Source organism: Lycium ferocissimum, chromosome 8, assembly GCF_029784015.1.
Source record: "Lycium ferocissimum isolate CSIRO_LF1 chromosome 8, AGI_CSIRO_Lferr_CH_V1, whole genome shotgun sequence".
Lineage (NCBI taxonomy): Eukaryota > Viridiplantae > Streptophyta > Magnoliopsida > Solanales > Solanaceae > Lycium > Lycium ferocissimum.
This window is the reverse complement of record NC_081349.1, coordinates 18,590,546-18,598,076: the sequence shown is the minus strand read 5'-3', so window position 1 is coordinate 18,598,076 and position 7,531 is coordinate 18,590,546. Positions and strand designations below refer to the sequence as shown.

The following is a 7,531-nucleotide window of genomic DNA, read 5'->3' as shown; positions in this document are numbered from 1 at the left end:
AAGAATAATTAAATTCTAAATTAGAAATCATGAATAATGATACTAATATTGCTATGATATCAATTAGGTTCATTTTAACCCTAGAAATTGGGAAAACAGGCCCACAAGGGAGAAACGGAAAATTCACGGGTAAAATACCAAATTGAATCCTAGGTAATCATAACCCAATCATTAGTTGTTGATTTAGCTCAAGAATTATCTCCAAATCTGATTTCTAGTAAAAACCCCCAAATTGGGTACGAACCCTAGTTCTCCAAATCTAAAAGTTAACGTTAAAAGTGAAAGATATATGATTACTAAGCTTAGATTCATCAAGTTTTATCATCAACATCATTAATTTATCATATAGGACCCAAAGGGAAAATCTCCCAAAATCCTTCTTCAAATTCCAACTCAAGGGATTGTAAAAGGGAAGGGGGAATTCTAAGATTATTGTGATTAAGGAAGAGTAAAGGATTAGACAAAGTTTTACCTCCAAGAATCTCCTCAATTTGTCTTCAAGAACAATTTCTCTAAGCTCCAATATCGAGATACGAAATAATGAGGGTTTAAGACTTATTTAAGACACATTTAATGAGATGTCACTGCCCGTGACCGCCACGGTGGAGGGAGTGCCGCTACAGCGGAGGGAGTGCCGCTACAGCGGTGCCGCTACGGCGACTGGGACACCGCCGCAACGGTAAATCCTAAATCACTCATGACCGCCGCAGCGGTCATCACACCGCCATAGCGGTGCCTCTGGGGCGGCTCTGGTGCCGCCGTTGCGGGCACCATACACCAGATTCCCTATAAATTTTCTAAGTTTCAATCAAAAATTTAGGTTATTCCCGAGGCCATCTGCTCACAACCCGCCCACCTAAACCCATACAAAAATACTCTGCAAATGCACTCGAGGTCTCAAAATTTCCAACGGAGGTCTCGTTGACCGAGTCAACCACCGGTGCCTACTTCCCATTTCCCATCCAAAGTCTCGAAATACACCAAAATGCATTGGGAACTGAACCAATCATACATACAGGTTCTAAAAAATCATTTGGACCTCTCGGAGTTGACGAAACTTCGAAAAAGGTCCGTTCGCCCAAAAATCAACCTCGGGTAAAAAGTGAGTCAATCAATGCTCAGAAGTAGCGAAAGTGCCAAAAGAGCTATAACGACCAAACGGGTCGTTACACAATGGCTCTGATACCAAGTAGAATTTCAAGAAGAAGAGAAAGTATTCTTTGTATTTCTTGATAATTTACATCCCATGACAATGGGTATTTATACAATAAGTCCTATAACTAAATAAAGAAAGAGAATATTACATAATCAAAGAGAATATTATACAATCATTACATAATTAATCTATATCAATTACTCCTATAATTATGCTAGGAAATCCATATCAATCAATAGATATACACATAATGGATTATTAGGGTTTATTTATTCTTCATTCTTCATTCATAATGAATAGTTACAAACATTGATTAAAGCCATAAACTTTGATTTATTTGGGAAAATAATTAGGGCTTGGTAAGAATAAATAACAAAAACTCAAAGCTTTAAACTTTGTTTAATAAATTCACTTAGGAAAGAAGAATTTACTTGGCATAATTAACCATTCTTCAATATTCTCTCTCTTATATTTGGGAAAATCATAGAAAGAGATAATTTTTATTTATTGGGAAATAGTAGAGATTCATATAGAGGTTAAGTGCATTCATATAACAATCCATTAGAAGTATAGCAAGATCAATACCCATGATCATGCACCTCATCTAAAAGGGACACAACCTTGGCTTCTTTTACCATAAATTACAATCCAAAGAAATTAGTTAGCCATTAGTCATAAACCACAAACTTTTACCAAAATCAACGGATTAAGACATTAGACCTAAATTAAGCATTCTACGAGTTTAGTAACCTTTTCACACTATATTCCCTGTGGGATTCGACCCCAACCTTTTTGGGTTACTATATTTGACATCGTCTGCTTTACACTATTTAAAGGTATAATTTGAGCGTATCAAATTTTGGTGTCGTTGTCGGGGAATACGATTTTGAAATTACTAAATAATGTCTGCTTTGATTGAAGTCTTTTGCTTATTCCATCCCACCTTGTTTGCTATTCCTTGTAAACCAGGTGAACATGAATCAGAATCAGCAAAATCAACGTGTTGGTAACCAGGGTGGTCGATTGAATGATCAAGCAAATGAATTAGATGAAGAAAGCGTTTTTGTTGATCTGGTTGCTGAGGAGGACTATGCATCTGCTATTGTTCATCCTCGGGTTGGAGCTGCAAGTGTCAAAATTGACTCCTCTCCCTACCAGTTGTTGAAGCTTGAGGGCTACTTTCAGAATTCTACCGAGAATAACCCTCAACGTTATTTGTAGAACTTTATGGATGTATATGCTTATCACATCCAAAACAACGTGTCACAGGAGGCTATTCGGCTGAGGCTTTTCAAATATTCCTTAGATGGAGAAGCAAGAGCGTGGTTCGAGAAGCTACCCCCGAATTCTATTACTACATGGGCAGAGATAGTAGCAGTGTTTCTCAAGAAACGGTATCCTCTTAGCAAGAAGGTTGAGATTCGTGACAAGATCTATGAATTTAAGCAGCGACCAGGGGAACAATTATATGAAGCTTGGGAGAGATTTAAAGAGTATTTGCAGAAATTTCCAAACCATGGTTTCCGGAGAACATATTAATAGAGAAGTTCTATCGAGGGTTGGATCCCGTGACGCAATCAATTACAAACTATACAGCTGGTTATTTTATGGATAAATCTTACCGACAAGTCACCAACATACTTGATAGGCTGACTACGCACAATCAGGCTTGGCACTCGCTAATATTGTGCCATATGGTAGTGTCATGATCCAGAATATGGTGAAGGAGAATCAAGATACTCAACAAACATTGGCTCAGCTTGCAACGAATATTTCATTGCTGACCAAGAAGTTTTATAACACCCAGATCAAACGGGTAAATCTTTGCTAAGATGAGCCAGATATGCCGAAGGGGATGTACTAAGTCCAAGAAGGTCCATATCACGAGAGACCTCCTATGCAGACTGAAGATGCTAACTATGTGAACAATTCTCAAGGAGGTTATCAAAGGAAGAACTACCAAGAGGGTTAGTAAAATTAGAATCAATGGAGACCTCAGCAAGGCCAAGGTAACTACAACAACAACAACAATCCAGGGAACAAGAATAATAATTATGGTGGTGCCAACCAAGGAAGCTACAACAACAATTTTGGGAATAAAAGTTCCAACCCTTATATTCCATCAAAAGGGCAGTCAACATAGCAAGGTCGTTCGAGGGTTCAGGCAATACTTGAGAAGGTTCTGGCAAATCAAACAAAGTCCGAAAGGATGCTATCTGGGCTAACAGAGACAGTGGGATCCCATATAGTAGCTATTCAGAAGCTCGAGTCACAGATGCGTGATATTTCTAGAGAGCAGCACCCTCCCAAACAGGGAGGACTTTTTAGTGACACTATTCTAAATTCAAAGATTGAGGGGAGCGGTGTAGATCGGGTGTTTGCCATTAGCACTTGGAGTGGTAAAATACTCCAATGTACTGAAAAGATGGTTGTTAAGCTCGAGCCGATTGATGAAGAGGAAGAGCTGCAGTCTGAAGCACCAATTATTGTTAAAGAGAATCCTACTAACGAGAAAGTTGTTGATATTCCAAAAATTTTGAAGGAGGCTGATGATAAGAGAAAGCAAATTGTGAAAGGGGTTCTCCGCCCTTTAACTTAGATTTTCAAATCTAAACCTCTCTTTCCTCAGAGGTTGGTTAAGAAGAAGGAAGATGCTAAGTTTAAAAAATTTTATGATCAGCTGAAGCAGTTGTCTCTGAGTTTTCCTTTCTTGGAAGCTATCAAAGAGATGCCCAGTTTTGCTAAATATTTGAAGGACCTGCTGACCAAGAAGAAAGCGGTGCAACATAAAACCGTGAGTTTGACTCACACTGTGAGTTCCATCATTTCAACAACTACTGTTCATAAAAGGGGGATCCTGGGGCGTTCACGATTCCTTATTCTGTTGGGCACCATAATTTTGCTCGTACTTTGTGTGATAATGGGGCAAGTATAAATTTGATGTCACTTGCTATGTACAAGCAATCAGGTTTGGGGATACCAAGGCCGACTACTATGAGGTTACAGATGGCTGATAGATCTATTAAGAAGCCTGTTGGCGTGGTTAATGATGTCCTTGTACGGGTTGGTAAATTTTTATTGCCCGCTGATTTTGTGATTCTTGACTGTGCTATTGATCGGGACATTCCTATTATTCTGGGAGACCTTTTCTTGCTACGGGAAGAGCTCTGATGGATTCGGAGAAGAATGAAATCAAGTTCCGAGTCAATGATGAGGAAGTTACTTTTCAGGCAATCAAGGGGATAAAGTTACCATGTGCTTATGAGAGCATTTCGGTGATTGATTCTTTTGATGTTGTTGATGAAGCAGTGGAGTTCAAGATGAAAGAAGAAAGTTTGGGAGAAGCTCTAGCTGGTATTCATGTAAACTTTAATGCTGAAGACGTGGAGGGTTATGTGGAGACGGTTAATTCGCTTGTTGAGTTGGGTTCATATTCTTACCACCCAAAGAAGCTGAATCTTGATCTGAAAAATAGAACAACTCCTCCAGCAAAGCCTTCAATTATTGAACCACCGAAGTTCGAGCTTAAACAACTCCCATCATATTTGAAGTACGAGTTCCTTGGTCCGAATAATACATTATCAGTGATTGTTTCAACACTACTGACTGAGGAGCAGATTGAGCGACTTTTGGAGGTATTGCGTGAATATAGGCACGCTATTGGTTGGACCATAGCAGACATTCATGGAATTCCTTCTGGAATCTGTGAACATAAAATCCAGTTGGAGGAGGATAGCAGGCCAAATGTGGAGCATCAAAAGAGACTGAATGAGAATATACAAGAAGTCGTCAAGAAAGAGATCATCAAATGGTTAGATGCTAGAGTGGTTTACCCAATTGCTAACAGTAAATGGGTGAGCCCAGTCCAATGTGTTCCGAAAAAGGGCGGCATCACAGTGGTGCCCAATGCAAAGAATGAGCTGATTTCAATGAGGACTGTAACCGGATGGAGAGTTTGCATGTACTATCACAAGCTTAACACTGCCACTTGCAAGGATCACTTCCCTATACCTTTTATTGATCAAATGCTTAATCGGCTAGTAGGGTGATCTTATTATTTCTTCCTTGACGGGTATTCGGGCTACAACCAGATCAACATCGCCCTAGAGGATCAGGAGAAGACGACTTTTACTTGTCCGTATGGGACATTTGCTTCCAGTAGAATGCCTTTTGGTCTTTGCAATGCACCAGCTACTTTTCAGTGGTGTATGATGTCGATATTCTCTGATATGGTGGAAGACTTTCTCGAGGTCTTTATGGATGACTTCTCGGTTGTTGGTGATTCTTTTGATGACTGTCTTGGCCATTTGGGTCAACTACTTAAACGCTGTGAGGAGACTAATCTGGTGCTGAATTGGAAGAAGTTCCACTTCATGGTGAAGGAAAGGATCGTCCTCGAGCATAAAATCTCTAAAAAAGGGATTGAGTTCGATCAAGCAAAGATTGATGTGATTTCGAAGCTTCCTCCTCCTATCTCAGTTAAGGGTGTCCGGAGCTTTTTAGGACACGCTAGTTTCTATAGGCGTTTCATCAAGGATTTCTCAAAAATCGCTAATCCGATGTGCAAGCTTCTTGAAAAAGAATCTAAGTTTGAATTTGACGAGAAGTGCCGAAAGTGTCACACCCCACCCGAGGTAAGGCGTCATTGGCACACGGCACCTTGCGAAAACCGAGCGAACTAACTTATAACTCACATCCTCTATGTCTTGAATGGCAACAATAAGATCAAGAGGCAATATATGAACATAATATCATGCATAAGTAAATGTACAATGGACCCATGATGCCGACATTACTTCTGTCACACCATGACTAAGCTGTACACAGGAACTGTCCGCAATGCCTCTATGAACATGACTGAAGTATATAAGTCGGGACAGGGCCCCCGACGTACCTTTAACACAATTCATATGTATATAGACTCAGACTCGGCAATGCTCCAGGAAGAAGTGGAGCCACCACTCGAGACCAATACCTGAAAGAAGCCTACGATGAAAGATCCTCGTCTCATCTATCTACACCTGCGGGCATGAACGCAGCGTCCACAGGAAGGGATATCAGTACGAGCAATGTACTGAGTATGTAAGGCAAAAATAGTAGTATGATATCAGAATGAAGATAACATAAGATAAAGTAAGTAATTATACATCGTACTCTTCTTAAGATCTCTGTCATGTAAACTACTAGTCTATAGGAAAAACATCTCATACACATCCATACATACATAGGCATTCACATACACTTACTATACATACATCTGTCATATCCGTACCCGTCCTTTTCGGGACTCGGTGTCATCCGTACTCGGCCCTTGCGGGACTCGATACTATCCGTACGCAGCCCTTGCGGGACTCGATGTTATCCGTACTCGGCCCTTGTGGGACTCGATGTTATCCTCAACTGATCAGTGGGATGCAATGCATACATACATACATACATACATACATATACATAAAAATACATAACTGAAATCAACATTATCATTATCACTATATCCTTCCTTAGAAGATCAACTATCTTAAGGTGAAGTCGACGATGTCATGGGAGTCTCGAGAATCATGAACTTAGATAGCATTAAAAATGGAATCATTATCTTCGCTATATCTCACCTCGAAGGAACGAATGACATGAGGTGAGACCATCAACAATAAGTAAGATCAAGGGATTCATGGAATGGCTCAATAATCTCATAATGCTCTCAAATCATAGCCTCGGAGTTTTTAGAATAAAATCATCATCATCATGTTTGTCATAGAAAATATCTAATCCTTAGTATCATAAGAAGCTTTTAAGAGTAATGAACTTCTAACTTTTGGAAGTAAGAAGGTTATGAAAAATATGTATGGAATCATAACATAGGAATCATGCCTTTTGAAAGAAAGGGACTAGCCTTAACATACCTGGAAACTCGCTTCTCGACTTTCCAACCTACCTCTTGTCTTGAAATCTACATATAAAACCATTCATACTATTGTTAGGCTCACCGTCATACACTTGTCCTAGACCTTCAATTTAAATCCATTTAGAATTTACCGAAATTCGGGCAGCACCTCCCCTGTTTATATGCCTAGCCCGAAATCACAATACCAACAAAACAACAACTACTATAGCACCAACATCAATCATAATATTCTCAACACCAAAATAATTCATAAACATCCCATATGGGATTTATCTCATATTTCCACTAATAAAACTATTATACGGTTATTTGACAGTTTTATCTCCGTAAATAAACTAAAATTAACATTAATAATAGGAGATTCATACCATTCTCCTGATAATATTGCCATATCTTCACTTTTTTTCACCTTAAACTTGAACCACACGCGTCGCTATTTGATTCTATACTCGCAACTATACGTTCCTTGAACC

At 39.3% G+C, this 7,531-nt stretch overlaps 1 non-coding gene across 1 annotated transcript; it reads right to left on the bottom strand.

The window, feature by feature from the left end:
* Nucleotides 1-2,573: 2,573 nt before the first annotated feature.
* On the bottom strand, nucleotides 2,574-2,679 carry LOC132069056 (small nucleolar RNA R71). The gene has a single exon (XR_009417625.1). It is a non-coding gene; the product is annotated as a small nucleolar RNA R71 (small nucleolar RNA).
* Between the last annotated feature and the right edge of the window lie 4,852 nt (nucleotides 2,680-7,531).